The 18,844-nt window shown below is 39.4% G+C and overlaps 1 pseudogene; it reads left to right on the forward strand.

The window, feature by feature from the left end:
* Positions 1-16,827, forward strand: part of LOC109835485 — a 39,087-nt pseudogene extending 22,260 nt beyond the window's left edge.

Here is an 18,844-nt window from a genome sequence, read left to right on the forward strand (position 1 = left end):
CTCAACAGTCTTTAATTGCCCGAGCTTTTCGAGTGTTTTCCTCAAGCTCTGCGGCGGTGATCTACGGCGGGGGAGCGGTGGCGATCTACGGTTGTTAGACCCTAGAGGGGGGTGATTAGGGTCTTATGCTAATCTAATCCGATTTTATGCTAATTAAAACTTATTAACGAGTTATCCTAACAAGTGTGAAATACAACAATGTATATGAGCTAGGATAAGCAATATGAATAACAAGATATATTCTAACAAAGAGATATAGGCAATGTATGAGCAAGGATATATAAACAACACAAGGGTAAACAATCTAAACAAGATAGTGGATGATATAGAAATGAGCAATGCACAATGGCAATATAAGATATGAACATAAATATGAATGAACGCCAAAGCACACTCAAACAAGCAATATAATCACGGAGTTCGGACCTTCCGTCCTACGTCTCCGCTCCCCACTCCCGGGGAGAAATCCACTAACACAATCCGGTTTGGAAGCCGGAACTTCTTCTACACACTCGGTTTTCTAGCTAACCGAAAACTCTACAACTCACACTATGCAATCACACTCTACACCCACTAAGTGTTGGACCTAGCCGTGTCTCCCTCAAGTGCTCGGTTACAACCTCTCCCTAGGCACGTCAATATAAAACTAGCTTTAATAGAATTGATAATTAATAAATAATTATAAGTAAAAGCTAGAGTTGAGTTTAGGAAAATTTCTCTAGATCAAGATGGAGAGATGGAGATTTGAGGCCCAAACAATAAGATAATCTCCTCCACTTGTGAAAGCTAAAACTGCTTTAAACCAAACCCTTAAACAAGCTTAAACAAGCTTAAACTCTTTTTAAAACCCTTGTTTAAAAACTTCTTAGCTTGCTGAAAAGAGATCAGCAATGGGGTATTTATACTCACTTGAAATCTCAGCCAAAACCCCAAAATAGAAAGACCAAAAAGCCCCAGAAAAATTAGCTCAGAAATAGCCGTTAGAACCAACGGCTCTGTTGGCGGTCGACCGATAGAACATTCGGTCGACCGAAAGAAGGAATTCGGTCGACCGACGGAAAATCTGGTCGACCGCGAGCAGGTTTGAAAAATAAAGAAACAAACAGAGACTTCGTCGGTCGACCGGTGCGGTCGACCGATAAAAAATTGAGCTTTCGGTCGACTACACCGGTCGACCGACAAACTCTCTGGAGCCCAGTGACGGCTAAAAATATGAGCGGTCGACCGGATCGGTCGACCGATAACTGATACTTCAGAAAAACAGTTTTAAACAGATTTTTGACTTTTGGAAAATTGTTAAAAATAACAAATGAAGTCCAAAAATTATGAAACTTTGGGAATGCATGCTTAGACATGATAATAAACATGCTACAATGACTGATTTCGAAAAAGATTCCCAAATTGAAAAATATCAATCATTTTACAAAATAGTCCAAAACACGAAAATGGAAACATGTGAACTTTGACATTTTGGCTAAACCATATTTTGAAACTTTGCACAATGATTATATAAGCTTAATAAATATGTATATGATTATTGTTAATCCAAAACTAAGAATATAATATTTCACCAAAATTGCATATTCTATCAATAAATACCAAAACAACATAGTAAATAATTAACATTGATTTATATTATAACATTAAACTCCAAACTATGGTATTATATATATAAAAACTATATATATATGCCATAAAACCAAAAACTTTGTATATTATATTAACTATATATAATACGAAGAAACATAAATGTGTGTGTTGGATATTGAGCTAGCCAGTATATAACACACATAATAGAAAATCTAAAACTAACATTACCAACAATCTTGATCTTCAATGTAAGCTTGACTTGGCTACACATGCGACATGAACCTTGGCAACTTGATCTTTTAACATTTGAATTGCAAGGCTTCACTCCACTATTCGCCAACCTCATTGCGATCGATCTACGTTGTAGCGCATTATTCCATCCAACCTCAACAACGTTCTTTGCTCTAATATATAAGAATACCAAAATAGAAAACAACTAGCTAGTGAAATTATTGTTAAACATCAATCAAACAAAGAGGCCAACAACGGTGACGAGACGGGGCCGAGAGGAGGAAGGGGAGAGGCGGCGAGACCGATGGAGTCTTGGGGCCGGCAGCGGACGGCGGCGACGAGGAGAGGAGCGAGCGGCGAGGGCCAGACAACGAGCTTGAGAAAGCCTCTTTAGTTTTAGAGAGAGAGAGAGAGAGAGAGAGAGAGAGAGAGAGGAGATGAGAGAGAGATGATATGAGTGCTGGGTCAGAGAGATTGAGGAGAGAGGATAAGGATAATTTGGGGATTTTAGCTTAGCTGGCATGTAATAATTGATAAAAAGGTGCTGCAGTACAAAGTGTCACACTTCAAGGGGCTGATCCACATGGGGGAAACTATGAGGGGCCTCATCACATGAAGTTTCTGCTTTGGGGACCTGAACACATTTTTCCCTATAAATTTAGAAATTTATTGGATTAGTTAGATTTTAGATGTTGAAATAGTGAGGGAGCCAACACAATTTAAAAAAAAAAGAAAGAAAGCACACCTGAAGTGATGGGGTTTCTTGGAAAAAGAAAAAGAAAAAGAAGCTGAAGAAATCTCTCAACCTTCCCATTTCTTCTTCTTCAAGTTCACGTAACCTCTTTGGCTTCGTGGGTTTTAGTATTCATTGTGAATTTCTCGCTTTTTTATGTTTGTAGTGAATTATGGCTTAGTTTGAAGAAACCCATTATGGGATTATTGATTTTGTGCAAAATTCAGTGATGGGTATTTGACATATGGGAATTTTTTGACTGGGAAGGAAGTGGGTTCCTTTACCTGATTCAATTAGAGCAGAATTTAGCATGCTATTTTGATATTTCTATGAAATTTGTTATGATCTGGAGTTGTGATTTTGGTAGTAAGTTGTGGGTTTTTTTTAAGAACTATGGATGAGGAAAGTTTCTGCCTTTTTATGGTTTGTATGAACTTTAAGTTGGGATTCGCAATTGCATGTAGCTATAAGTGTGCTACCGAGAATTTTAGTAGCAAGACGCAGATGGAGAGTTTAATTTTTTTCTTCTAGTATTAGGCTAATCTTTCTTTCTAATTTTTATGAATTTTTCTTGGTTAGTTATATATGAATATTTGATAGTGACTTGGGCTTGAGGATTGTTTTAGTTGCTGTAGCATATGTTGTATTTATCATTATTTATACTTCTGCCTTATGGCTTAATTGATCTTAAGAGTGTTCCTCATTTGTGTCATTCAATTTGCTTAACCACCAATTTACATTGTTCATTGGTGCTGCTCTGCGTGATGAACTGATGATTGAGTTTTTTTCTTTTACCCGTTTGTGATCGTGGGGGGGCTCACCCACGTGCCCTTGAGCGCGGGAGTCTTTTTCCCGCTGCCAGCTCTCGAGCGCGGGAGTTTTCCCGCTGCCAGCTCTCGAGCGCGGGGTTTTTTTCGCGCGTTTTTTTCCTCCCGCCCCATTCAGCCCGCCAACGTCGGTTCCCCCTCTTCTTTGGTTTCCTATAAATAGAGAAGGGGTGGAGGAGTTAGAGTGTGGGGGAAAATACTAAGTGGTTTTTGTATTGGAGTTCTTTTGAGAGAAAAGAGAGAGTGAGTTGAGATAGAACTTGTAATAAGTTTGGTATTCTCCTCATAGTGAAAACCCCCTCCCGTGGACGTAGGCTAATTTGCCGAACCACGTAAATCTTGTGTTTGTATTGTCATAACTATTTGTTTTACTTGCAGGTGCCCTCGATAGTTCAGTCCTTGCACTGATGAGAGGAAGAGTGGATATCTCACTTCGCTGAGATATTTCGCTACTGAGTCTGGGTTTCCTTCGCGAAACACATATATCGAGTTTGACTTGTACTTTTGTGAAAACAAAAGTCATGACTCTCTCTCAGAATATATCGCTTCCGCGGTGGTGGGCGTGACTCTGCGTCCAACAATTGGTATCAGAGCCCCTTATTCAGACTGGAGATGGTAAATTTTCTGATCTGAGGTGGTAATTGACTATTGTGTGGTGAACACAAAGAAATTGTTAAAATTCCTGAGAGAAGCGGATTTACATAATACAAGCGGAAAATGGCTTCTACAAGTAAAACAAGTAAAGTTGGAAAATACGAGATTGAAAAATTTAATGTAAAAAATAATTTTTCCTATTGGAGGATGCAAATGAAAAATTCGCTTATTTCGTAAAAATTGCACAAGGCTTTGGCTGGAAAAGAGAAGAACAAAAATATGTCTGATGAGGATTGGGAGGAGCAGGATCTGGAAGCACGGGCGTCGATTATCCTTTGCCTTGAAAATGATGTAGCTTTCTTGATGGACGGGGAGGAAACGGCTGCGGGCGTGTGGTTGAAGTTAGAAAGCACCTTCATGACGAAGAGTCTAACGAACCGGATCTATTTAAAATCCAAATTATATACTTGCAAGATGGAGGAGGGCTCGTCAATCCGGGAGTACATCAACAAGTTCGATAGGATCATATCGGATTTGAAAGACATTGAGGTGACAGTGGAAGACGAGGATCAGGCGCTTCTACTACTTCTATCTCTGCCGAAGTCTTATGAGAACCTGGTACAAACACTGATGCTTGTAGGTGATACTTTGTCGATGGATGAGACTAGAACGGCGCTTCTAGCGGATGATCTTCGAAAAATTACAGCTAGTGATATGGCCACTGGTGGTAACAAAGAACAAGAGCAGGGACTGTTTGCCAGAGGAAGAGGCAATGAGCGAGGAAAAGGCAAGGGAGGAAAGTCTAGATCTAAATCGAGACCTCTTGCGGGACGAGCGTGTTTTAAATGCGGTGAAGTTGGGCATTTCAAGGTCGATTGTCCTAACAAGAGAGTAGGTGGGAAAAAGAACAACAACAAGACTGAAAGACGAGAAGGCAAGGAAGAGGCGAGCTACGCTTCAGGGGAAGGGAGCGATAAGGAATGCTATGTCGTCACGGGTGGCGAGGATACCTCCGGGAAGTAGATTCTTGATTCTGGTTGCTCTTATCATATGTGTCCAAATAGGAAGTGGTTTACTACCTACAAGAGCATTGATGGTGGAACCGTACTGATGGGGAACAACCATGCTTGTAAAACGGTAGGGCTAGGTGATATCAAGATCAAGATGCATGATGGAGTGGTTCGAACCTTGACGGATGTAAGGCACGTTCCCGACTTGCGAAAGAATCTAATCTCAGTTGGTGCTTTGGACTCTGGGGGTTGCAAGATCGTAACAGAGAACAGAGTGAAGAAGGTTGTTCGGGGTTCCTTAACAGTGATAAAGGGTGTTCGTCACGGTAATCTATATACTCTCTCGGGTACGACGGTGACGGGAGATGCAGTAGTTAGAACTGAAGGAAGTGGTGGATACCCATATGAGCACACACGGTTATGGCATAGGCGGCTTGGGCATATGTCAGAGAAGGGTCTGGATCTGCTTGGTAAAGAGGGTTTGCTAAAGAATCTAAAGAAGCCTTGCATGGATTTTTGTGAGGATTGTGTGTATGAAAAGGCACACAGGGTCCAGTTTCTGAGGAGCAGGCACAAGAGCAGAGGGATTCTAGATTATGTGCACACGGATGTTTGGGGTCCGGCTTCGACAACTTCCAATGGTGGTTCCAGATATTTTGTCTCATTCATAGATGATCATTCTAGGTATGCTTGGATTTATTTTCTGAAGCATAAGAATGAGGTATTTGAGACATTCAAGAAGTGGAAGGCGATGGTTGAGAACAGGACAGGGAAGAAATTGAAGACGCTGAGATCTGATAACGGTACAGAGTACACAGATGGTGCCTTCAAGGAGTTCTGTGATCAGGAGGGCATTGCTAGACACTGGACAGTTAGATCTACACCACAGCAGAATGGGATCGCGGAAAGACTGAACCAAACACTGCGGGAGAAAGCAATGAGTATGCGATCATATGTTGGTTTGGGCAAAGAATGGTGGGCAGAATCGATTGCTACAGCTTGCTATATAGTGAATCGATCTCCACATGGGCAAAGAATGGTGGGCAGAATCGATTGCTACAGCTTGCTATATAGTGAATCGATCTCCACATTCGATATTGAATGGTGATACACCCTATCGGGTGTGGTCAGGGGAGCATGCAGATTATGAGAGGCTCCGGATTTTCGGATGTACCGCCTACTATCACGTCAACGAGGGAAAGCTTGACGCGAGAGCCAAGAAGGCAATTTTCTTAGGGTATGCAAAGGGCGTAAAAGGCTACCGTCTTTGGTGTACAGAAGATTCGAAGTTCGTGATCAGCAGGGACGTTACCTTTGATGAGAAGTCCATGATTGCTAGGGTGCCTAAAGATGGTGGTGTTGAGACTGTTGGGACTTCCAAGTCCCAGGTTATTGAGTAGTCATGTTCAAGCGAAAAATCAGGTAGATGATGAGCTTGAGCAAGAGGAGGGTCAACAGGAGAATACACAGGCACTACAACAACAGCAGCTCGAGGATAGCTTGGCTTCCACTAGGCCAAGGCGAGTATACAAGCAGGTACAGAAGCTGGGGGCTGATCAACCCCTGAAGCACTATGGGCATGTTAATTTGCTTGAGTACACACTCTCGGTGGAGGAAGATGAGCCGGTCTCCTTCAAGGAAGCTATTCGAGACAAGGATAGTGAGAGTTGGTTGGCTGCGATGGAGGAGGAGATGAAATCTCTCCGGAAGAACCAAACATGGGAGGTGGTCCCATTCCCCGTAGGAAGAAAAGCTATTGGTTGTAAGTGGGTGTATAAAAGAAAGGAAGATCCTTCAGAGCTCGGTGGTACGAGATACAAGGCAAGGCTAGTGGCTAAGGGGTTTGCACAAAGAGAGGGTGTGGATTACAATGAGATATTTTCTCCGGTGGTGAAACACACCTCTATTCGGGTGCTATTGAGTATTGTTGCTCATGGTGATCTTGAACTGGAACAACTCGACGTCAAAACGGCCTTCTTGCATGGAGACTTGGATGAAGAGATCTATATGCATCAACCTGAGGGCTATAAGGTTGAGGACAAGGAGAATCATGTATGTCGCTTGAGGAAGTCACTGTATGGATTGAAGCAATCTCCTCGGCAGTGGTACAAGCGATTTGACTCCTTCATGCTGAAACATGGGTTTTCCCGAAGCGACTATGATTGTTGTGTTTACATTCGGAAGCTTCGTGGAGGTGATTATATCTATCTCCTGTTGTATGTGGATGACATACTTATTGTATCGAAAAACAAGGTAGAGATAGATAAGCTAAAATCTTAACTTAGCAATGAGTTCAAGATGAAGGACATGGGCGCTGCTAGGAAAATATTAGGTATGGAGATTAGAAGAGAGCAGACGAATCGGCGATTGTTCTTGAGTCAGAAGGGCTACATAGAGCGGGTTATCGCGAGGTTCGGGATACAAAGTGCAAAGTCAGTGGTGACCCCATTGGCTCCACATTTTAGACTTTCAGGTAAACAATCTCCCACTACAGCGGAAGATAAGGAACACATGGATCGTGTCCCTTATGCTAGTGCAGTTGGCAGCTTAATGTACGCAATGGTGTGTACACGTCCTGATATTTCACAAGCGGTTAGTGTGGTTAGCAGATTCATGACGAATCTGGGAAAGGCGCACTGGGAAGCAGTGAAATGGGTCCTGAGGTACTTGAAAGGTACCGCGGATACGGCTCTGTGTTTTGGTGGAGATACATGTCAGGTCGACGGGTATGTGGACTCAGATTATGCGGGCGATCTAGATAGACGGCGATCTACTACTGGTTATGTATTCAGGATACATGGAGCTCCAGTTAGTTGGCGATCGATGTTGCAGGCTACAGTGGCACTTTCTACAACAGAGACCGAGTACATGGTCATGACGGAGGGAGTGAAGGAAGCATTGTGGCTGTGGGGTTTTCTAGATGATTTGGGGATTGAGCAGGAGAGCGTGAACTTGTGGTGCGATAGTCAAAGTACGATTCACTTGGCGAAGAATCAAGTTCATCATGCTCGTACTAAGCATATCGACGTCAGATATCATTTTGTGCGGGATGTCATAGAGGAATGTGATATTTCTCTTATGAAGGTGCATACGAATGATATCCCGTGGACATGTTAACTAAGGTGGTCACAGGTAGCAAGTTTAAGCATTGCTTGGACTTGCTTAATATTAGCCCGTGTTGATATGCCCAAGAGGATATGGCCCTTCGGGGCGGTGATGGAGGTGTGGTGGAGACTGTGTTGGAGAATAGTTTCAGAACTACGGTTAGCTTGATCCCGATGGAGGGTACGTAGGCAGTCGCGGTATAGTGACGCAGCTGGTTTTTGGCCTGGATCTCTCTAGTTAAGTTCGTTGGGGTTCTTCTGGTGTTCGTCCAAAATTTAAGGATTATCAAATGATGTACGAGGTGGAGAATTGTGGTCGTGGGGGGCTCACCCACGTGCCCTTGAGCGCGAGAGTCTTTTTCCCGCTGCCAGCTCTCGAGCGCGGGAGTTTTCCCGCTGCAAGCTCTCGAGCGCAGGGTTTTTTCCGCGCGTTTTTTTTTTCTCCCACCCCATTCAGCCCGCCAACTTTGGTTCCCCCTCTTCTTTGGTTTCCTATAAATAGAGAAGGGGTGGAGGAGTTAGAGTGTGGGGAAAAATACTAAGTGGTTTTTGTATTGGAGTTCTTTAGAGAGAAAAGAAAGAGTGAGTTGAGATAGAACTTGTAATAAGTTTGGTATTCTCCTCATAGTGAAAACCCCCTCCCGTGGACGTAGGTTAATTTGCCGAACCACGTAAATCTTGTGTTTGTATTGTCATAACTATTTGTTTTACTTGCAGGTGCCCTCTAATTTGCCGAACCACGTAAATCTTGTGTTTGTATTGTCATAACTATTTGTTTTACTTGCAGGTGCCCTCGATAGTTCAGTCCTTGCACTGATGAGAGGAAGAGTGGATATCTCACTTCGCTGAGATATTTCGCTACTGAGTCTGGGTTTCCTTCGCGAAACACAGATATCGAGTTTGACTTGTACTTTTGTGAAAACAAAAGTCATGGCTCTCTCTCAGAACATATCGCTTCCGCGGCGGTGGGCGTGACTCTGCGTCCAACACCGTTGTTACCAAAATTTCCCTATCTTGGATCACTAAAAACAAGGCAATATATTATAATAGCTCCTGTTTTGACATGATCCAATAACTTATCCAGAACGCATTCGAATGATGACTTTGCGTGCTAGTTTCCCTTGTTTCAAGGGCTTGCATATGATATTTATAGGGTCTGTACATGAACTAGTATGGTCAGGTTAGTTCTTTTAAGACCATTTCGGTCTTCTTTTGTTGGCCTCAGCGGTGATGGTGGTGTTTTTCCTTTGAACAATTTTTCAAAACAGCCCCTTTCAAATTTTTATTTTTCAAAATCGACCCTGTTTTTTTTTATTTACCAAAACCGACCCGTTTTTTTGATTAGCAGCCTAATCACATTCCTAAATAGTCGGGGTTGTCAACCCCGACTATTTAGGAGGTTGTTAAACCCTAATTAGAAGCCTTAAACCATACAAATTTAAGTCCTAAATAGTCGGGTTTGGCAACCCCGACTATTTAGGAATGTGATTAGGCTGCTAATCAAAAAAACGGGTCGGTTTTGGTAAATAAAAAAAAACAGGGTCGATTTTGAAAAATAAAAATTTGAAAGGGTCTGTTTTAAAAAATTGTTCTTTTCCTTTCTCCTATGTTTTCTTTCTTCGTCATATCATGATGCATACAGAATTGTGCTTGACAGATTAAAAAAATTAATATATAGAAAATAAATAATTGCAAAACTAAACTCCACATAGATGTCTCGCCGAAAATGTAAGATTGTTCTAATTCTTAGAAGGGTGTGGTATTTCTCTTTGTACTCACTACATCGTTGATACATGCTCGCCAATCAATTTTAAACATTTAAAAAAAAAGAATCAATTTTAAACCTTTTGTTTTATATGTGGGTAATGTGGTTATGCATTTGCCAAAATTTTATTTCTTATGTCAAGAATGAGTCTCTATCGTATATTAGTTTTTCTCCTTATTTTTATTCTTTTAGACAACCATTTCATGTAGCATGAAAGCAACGACTATTCATCTTGTTCGAGATGGATGAGATCTTACAATTTTTGTATTTTTATATTCAGTTTATGTGGTACTTTTCAGTCACCATTTTCTTGCCAGCTACTATAGGGAGTGTATGAGAAGGGCATCAAGTGAACACTAGTGTTAGTTCCATGGGGAAGAACAAGAATAGTTCAATGGGGAAGAACAAGAATTTGTTTGATACCCTCAAAATGGAGAGTGTCAGTGCAATATTCACTCATACGTATCCCTATCCACATGAGCATTCTCGTCATGCTCTTTTTGCAGTGGTAGTGGGATGCCTATTCTTCATATCATCTGATAATATCCACACCCTCATACAAGAACTAGACAATAGCATCAAATGGTGGTCCATGTATTTCTGCTTGATTGGATTTTTCTATTTTTTTCTCATCTCCGTTTATTAAGAAGACTATAAAGCCAAGCTTGTCACGCCCCGAAACTGCAGCGAAATCTCATATTATACGGGGTGCACGACAGCAGCGACCCGTGCACGAGACAAGTCTTATGTACGGGTCAAGCCTGACACTTCATATCACATAGTTTATCTCAAAATGTTCATAAACCTGCTGATGATAGAAGTCAGAGCATCTATATATATATACTTATAAATGTTACTTACATTCCACAACCTTTACCGTTATAAATATTTACAGCGCAAAACATTCTTTTTGCTGAACATATCACCACTGGCAATTAAGCACTTCTCAACCATGCCCACGATCTAATTTTTTTTTCCACTTTTCTAACTCAGATCTGAAAAAAATTTGAAAAACAACGGAGTAAGCTAAAAAAAAACTCAGTGAGAACATTTCCCACTAGAGTTCCTAGATAACTAACAAAATAATAATAAGAATAATTCTCAGAATAACGAATTATAAGTTTTGCTCCAGGAATTTAAAAATAGCAAAATATGATCCAAATATCATAATATTGTCATCTACACGAAAGAATATAACAGTTATATTTTCTTTCTTATGTGTAACTGAATATACTGTAACATTTTATTAAAATCAGACCCTTTCGAATCAAGGTAAATATTAACAAGAAAAGAAGTTACTAAATTGGGTACAAAACCAGAGGACTATTATTTTCTCAATTTTACAGTCAATTGTCAGAATCTTAAATCTCGATGAATCGTATTCTTCAAACTCACGCTCAAATCTCAAAATCACAAATCTATTACTGCCAGGTGATGTGGACTCTAGAGGTGACTCCTACAAGCTCTAGAGGTGGCTCCCACCGCATCCATACGGTGTAGCACTTAGCCCCGTATAGCACTTAGCTCCATATTTTCGGCTAGTAATTCATGAGACACAACAATCACCTCATATGTCACACTAAGGCTACGGATTATAGCCCAGTAGCATGGGAATGCGTAATCCGCATCAGATAACAGATAATTTCCGAGAATAGAATGTACCTAACACTGTCATAGGTTACTGGTCAAATACAGATAGGCCAGAACAAATTTCAGAAGGGCCAAAAGAGAAGGGTCAAATAAAGGTGCATTCACCATATGGCAGGCAGAAACAATCCATAGTGGACTATTTGAGGATTTGAAAATATCGAGATCACATGTAAAATGAGTAATACTTTGCATATCAGAATTTGCAGATAATTTCAAATGAAATCGACAAGGTAAATACTTTGCATATCAGAATTTGCAGATAATTTCAAATGAAATCGACAAGGTAAAGCTCCTCATTTCTATTAAAACAGTTTACGGATATTTACTTTTTTCTTTTATCCGATACTAAGTCACGAAAAATCTTTGAATCCGTTAAACTGTTGAAACACTTTCCAAATACTTCATCAAAAAACATTAAGATAAAACAAAGTCCATAATTCTTTGAAAATTGCACGAGAGCCAAATTTATTTTTCATATTTTACATAAAGATCAAATTAGCTTTTCATATATTGTACGAGGCTACATCGTATTATAGGATAGACCGTAACAGAAACAGGTCAAATCTTTATATTCCTGAAAAGACATATTTTTTTTATCACAAGATAAATCAAATATAAAACTCATGCAATTTATATTATAAAATACTAGTGAGAAATGAACTCACCTCTAATGAGTATTGCTTCCTCAAAATATTACTTTTCCTGATATCAGTCTGAACCTATAATATAAATATTTAAGACTAATGTTAATTCAGGACAATACATATTATAGGATAATCACTGCAAAGTTTAAAATCAATCAGATCAAATAACAGTTTATCCACAAATAGGTTTCATGTAGGTTTCTTTTCTAATTTTTAGAAATTTACCCAGCTTAATTTCTAACTAAGTTCAAATTTTTCTGGGTCTAGTTGCAATTTACTGAATAACAGGGTCCTTATAGATATTTTCATTTATTTTTATCTTTTTGGACCCATATACAAACTAATAATCTTTTAGGGGTCCCAAAATAATTTTTCTATTTTATTTTATTTCCTCCTTTTTCTCTCTCCCTCTTCTTCTTCTCCTCTCCGTTCCTCTTCTCTGCTCATTTTATTCTTTTTTTTTTTCTTCTTCTTCTCCCCTCTCTCTTTTCGTCTCAATCTCTCTCTCTCTCTCTCCCTCTCCCTCTCTCGTACTTCTCTTTCTCTCCATGGTGGCAAGAGGACGACGGGAAACGTCGGGGACTAGGAGCGGCCGACGACAGCCCCCTCCCCCGGATCTAGGTTAGTAATATTTTTTTTTTCTTCGTTCCAATTACTTAAGAAATCAAAGAAATCAAACAAGGGAGTGATTATACCTTTCGATTAGCTTGATTTTTTGATGAAGTCCCCCTTTTCTTTTCCTCCTTCCTCCTCTTCGTCTTCTTCTTCTTTTTTTCCCCTCTGTTTCTCTCTTTTCTTTTCTTTCTTTTTTTTTCTTCTCCCCTTTCCTCCTCTTTTATACTGTTGAGAGGCGGTGGTGAGACGGTGAAAAAAAATCACCAACATAAGTGAGGCGGTGAGGGAACAGTGCAGATTTTTTTTTATCTGGGGCTATTACAAAGCTATTCAAATTTTAGTCGTTGGTATGTGTTCTTTCACTTCATTCTAAATAGTTCAGTTTTTTCACTCTAGTTGTTATGACTGTTATAAGAAATAGAATTGTTGTATGAATACTGCACGTATATTGCTTGGATTTTTGTGGCAGCTTTGTACCATCTTCCGAGTTTCCAGTCAATGGGAGTTGATTTGAGGATGAATCTCTCTTTAATCCTAGCTATATATATTTCGTCTGTCCTTTTTCTCCTTGTGTTCCATATCATATTTCTTGGCCTCTGGTATGTTGGTCTCGTTACTCGTGTGGCCGGAAAGCGACCAGAAATCCTGACAATCATCCAAAACTGTTTCGTAAGTGCTCATGATGAGTTTGCTGCAGGAAAAATTTACATATAGCATGGTTAATGGTGCTCAGTATTGCCCTCATGCAGGTCATTAGCATAGTTTGTTGTGTTTTCTATAGTCACTGTGGTAATCGTGCTTTTCTGAGGAGAAAATCTTGTGATCGCAAAAAATCTTGGTTCTTCTCGATGTGGAAGAAACATGAAAGAAATGCTTTTGTGTCGAAGCTCCTTCGAATACATGAATGGAAGGACCAAATGTGTTCATCTTGGTTTGCTTCAGTTGGATCTGCCAATGATTACCCCTTTTTTTCTAAATGGGTTATTTATGGAGAGGTAAAATTTCTCTTTCTACTGTTTGGCTATCCTTCTATTAGCTGTATTGATGTTATTGTGCTGATATTTGTAATGTCCAATTTCCAGTTGGCTTGCAACGGAACCTGTGATGGTTCTTCAGATGAAATATCCCCCATATTTTCGTTATGGGCAACATTTATATGTCTTTATATGGAAAATTACGTGGTGGAGAGGTCAACAGGGTACATGCTTATCATCCTTCTTTTTTGTTTCTTGTGAAGTTGAAATCTCCGAAGTAGAGGAACTTCTTAATTATTTTGCTATTTCAATTTGCTTACTTTTCATTTTGTCTGCTTGCAAAAGTGCTAGTATTTTAAGAATGGTTATCATCTACAATTTTCCTCAGCAATACCTAATCGCTGTGTATTGATTTTTCTCTCATGCTTTTATAAATTTGATTCATAACTTACCACTTGGGAAAATGACATCTGGGCTCTCACCCACCCTCTCTCAATATCAGAATATGAGCAGTTGAAGAAACAAATGAAGCCTGATTTCATGGATATGGTTCCATGGTATTCAGGGTAGGCACTTCTCGCTCCAGGATTTAGTGGATATGGATACGTGGTTCTCCTCGTGCTGACTACTACTTTGATGGATATAATGTTGCAGGACATCAACTGATTTATTTAAAACAGTATTTGATCTCATGGTATCAGTTACCCTTTTTGTTGGTCGATTTGATATGCGCATGATGCAGGTATGCTTTCAGGATTTTCTACTTCTTTCTCCTCATACTTTTCTTTAGCGTAATGTTTTTGTTTAAATGTTTAATTTAAGCAGAAGTCTAAGTATGTTTGTTGATGGCAATTGAAGTTCCTTACTTGGTCTTCCCATATTTTAAAATTTTGTTACATATCCTCTATCTTCCCTTGACATGTTCCTTTTTCTGAACTATTATTAAAGTTAAACTTTCTATAATATTTTCTATGACCAGGCTGTGATGAACAAGACACCTGATGATGCTAAAAGTGGCGATCTTTTGTATGACCATTTTGGTAATAAAGACGAGCTCTGGTTTGATTTCATGGCAGAGACAGGTGATGGTGGAAACTCAACATATGCCGTGGCTCGACTTTTGGCCCAGGCCTTCCCTTAAAGTTAAATGCGGAGGCTCCAAGAAATACCTGCCTCATGGAGACTTACTTCTTATTGGAGGGGATCTTGCGTAAGTTCTTCTAGTTGTTTTGCTTTCTTTCTAGTTTCTTTGTATACGGAATCAGGAGTCCTTTTTGTTGTCTCAAAGTTGGCCCGCAATTGTGGAAGCATTTATATCGTAAATCTTCTAGTGCTGGTGAATGCATGAACTTCAAAACATTTTTTGCACCTTTTTTTTGGGGTCATTCGGTCTATTCTGCAATTAATAAGCTAAAAAACCTTGTTATGTTTCCTTTTCATGTATCTTAATTTATAAGTTGTGGGCTGCATACACCAAGAAGTTCTTTGTCTTTGAATAATTTTATCAAAAAGATTCAACTAGAAAGACATTCGTCAGGGATTTTCTTGGTTATTCAGTCTACTAATCCAATTACGCTTCCTCACATTTTTCTTAAACTATATTTTTCAGGCATAATGAGGATTATTCCTTTTTGTATGCGGCTGGATGAGAAGTGACTGCTTCATTCTATGTTTTTCATGAAAAGGAGTGTGCTCTTGTAGTCCATTGTTTCTCTCGGATAGACAATGTATTTGCAATGAACTTTTCTCTTTTACATGTATATAATTTTTACAACTTATAACAGGTATCCTAATCCTTCTGCATTTACATATGAGAGACGCCTTTTCTGCCCATTTGAGTATGCTCTTCAGCCCCCATCTTCTTACAAAGCTGAACAGATAGCAATTAACAAACCGGAGCTTCCTTATGGAGTAACAGAACTGAAGAAATACAAGGGGCCTCAGTCTTTTGTTATTCCTGGAAATCATGGTTGGTAGTCATCTTCAGACTGAAGATTTAGTGTCATACTCTCGTAATGGATATTTATTTTTCATAATCTGATAATTTTCCACAGATTGGTTTGATGGGCTTCACACTTTTATGAGGTACATATGTCATAAGAGTTGGTTGGGTGGTTGGTTTCTTCCTCAGAAAAAGAGTTACTTTGCTTTGCAACTTCCAAGAGGCTGGTGGGTTTTTGGTCTTGATTAGGCTCTTCATAGTGACATTGATGTTTATCAGTTCAAGTTTTTTGTGGAGTTATGTCAGTCCAAGGTAACTTTACTTCTTTTGCTCCCTTATACATTTTTTAAAATAGCTAATGCTTTTTTTAGCCATTTCATCCCATGTCAATACAAATAGCTTTCAACCTAGAACAGAAGGCGGATTTTTTTTTTTTTTTGGTTGCAAATCATTCCATGATGTTTTACTTCAGTCTTCCAAATGTAAGGGGAGCGCACCCCTCAATCCAGACACAGTATCAAGTTCCTTAAATTGCAAAAAAGGACATTAAAATGGATATTAGTTGTTTACTCGAGATTTGGAAAAGTTTTTCAGGTTGGCGAAAATGACTCGGTCATCATCATGACACATGAGCCTAATTAGCTTCTTGATTGGTACTGGAATAGTAATAGTGGGATAAATGTATCACACATAATTCGTGACTACTTGAAAGGCAGATGTAAGCTTCGTATGGCTGGAGATTAGAACCGTACTACATGCAGCATTCTTGTGTTAACTCAGATAAGCCTGTTCATGTCCAGCATTTACTTGTAAATGGTTGCGGTGGGGCCTTCCTTCATCCTACACATATCTTCAAACATTTCAACACATTCTGTGAAAATTCTTACAAGAGCGAAGTTACTTATCCATCTTTTGATGATTCTAGTAGAGTAAGCTCCACTTTGTTAATTCTCCTTCCAATTGAGAAAATCTTAGAAGACCAATGTTGGCATTTACCTAATTCTTTTTACCGTGGATTATTCTTCCAGATTGCACTGGGTAATATTCTTCCAGGTACTGGGTTCTCTTGAATGTTTGATGCCTTTATTAACTTGAATAAAATCTAAGTTGCATTAAAAATGATATGCAGCTCAATGATGGGAATTAAGCATATTGCTAGCCGAATCAATTCTCCCACAAGAATTATCAATTCATCATCTATTCTTTTTTTTGCTCCCTATTTAAGTGGGGTTGGCTATGAGCTGTGGCTTCAAATCTGAAATGCTCATCGAGATATAGGAACAGAATTCAATTTATAAGAGTTTGAATCTAGCACAGTTTTTTGAGAGAGATGATATAAATATTTTTCTTATTAACTACAAGGATTAATTATGTTCTTTCTGCAGATGTTACATCATCAGTAAAATAAAAATTATATATTAGTATTTAAGTCCATTCAAGTTTAGATTTTTTACCCCCCGGCTTGGTTGAGGACTGACATTTAATATTTCACTCTCAGTGTAATGTTTTCAACATCTTGATTGATGAATCTTGGTCTGGCCGCTTGAAGAGCTTCTTTAGTACAATGCGGAGTGCTATTATGTTCATGATAGAACACTCTACATATCTTTCATAGGATTTCTAATGCTGATTCTATGTTCATATTCGTTTGTGCCTACGAAAATTGTCACGGGAAAGGCGAGCTATGCTTGGTATTCTTCATGTTTCTGCACATATGGCTGCTGCACTGATACTAATGCTGCTGTTGGAATTGGCTATTGATATGTGTATACGCAATCGTCTACTAGCAACTTCAGGTGTGCTTTCTTTCATAGGGTCTTTATAATCTTCAATATATAAGATATGCATATAAGATTGACTGATAGCAACCTTTGAATGGTGTCATATAGCCATCATAAGACTTAATTGGATTTCTATAAAAATAATTCTGAAGTTAGTTTCAACATAGAAAATAATCAGTAGCCGAGTTGATTGGAGGAAAAGATTGATATTACTGACAATGGCTTTGTGATTATTATATTATATCATCAATGTTGTGCTTAGTAAGGCTGTGATTATGAAATTTGGTTGGCAGATTTAGTATAGCATCTTCTATTTCAATTTTCATTTTTTCTTAACTTGGATTTCTCGGACTGAGATACCTTATGCAGACAACAGAGCTGATGATGATTGCGACTATTTCAGGTTCTCACACCCTTTATGAGTGGTATCGGTCTATCGAAAATGAGCACTTCCCAGATCCCACTGGTCTTTGAGCTCGCATAGAACAATTGACGTTTGGGCTCTATCCTGCATGTGTAAAGTATCTTACGTCAACTTTTGATGTCCCAGAGGTATCACCTATTTTATACCTTCTCCAAATATTTATTTCCCCAGATTCTATTAAATGATGTTATATTTGCTTCAAAAGGTTATGGCGGTTAATAGACGCAATATATATATATATATATTTTTTTTGATGACAAGGGAAACTTGGTCACCCCAGTTCAGTTTTAACTCCTTCGGAGCTCCGCCAGCGGCCCTGGTTCGATTCCCCTTGTTCCCTTCACACCTACAAGGAGCTACCCTTAATACCAGGGGCTCATCCCCACGGGCAGAGCGCGGGCGAGCAGCGTGGGGATCACTGGGACGCGAACTAGTGAGCATACAACGGGCTGAGCTGGATTTGGTGACCAATAAAACCCCGGGTTTTCGTCCCCACCCTTAAACCAAGGGAAACCAGGTGAATGCGGCTACGAGGATTCGAACTCCTGACCAACAACGGGCAATAGCCTGGAGAGATACACTCCCCCATGGAGAGCTGCTGACCATGAGTCCCACCCGCGGGTGGTAATAGACGCAATATTTGCAAGAAAGGAATGGAGTCTTTATCTCGAGGAGCAGCCATTATATATTACGCATCTCTGTTCCTTTATTTCTGGGTTTTGTCTACTCCTGTTGTATCTCTGGTATTCGGGAGCTATTTGTACATCTGCATCAATTGGTTCCATATTCACTTCGACGAAGCTTTCTCCTCTCTTCGCATTGCAAATTACAAGTCCTTCACCCGATTTCATATCACTAACAGTGGTGACCTGGAAGTTTTCACCCTTGCAGTCGATAAGGTAGTAGCTTCACTATTGGATTCAAAAATTTGAACTTTTATTTTTTAAAGCATAAAATTAT

The sequence above is a fragment of the Asparagus officinalis genome, chromosome 3 (genome assembly GCF_001876935.1).
Source record: "Asparagus officinalis chromosome 3, Aspof.V1, whole genome shotgun sequence".
NCBI lineage: Eukaryota > Viridiplantae > Streptophyta > Magnoliopsida > Asparagales > Asparagaceae > Asparagus > Asparagus officinalis.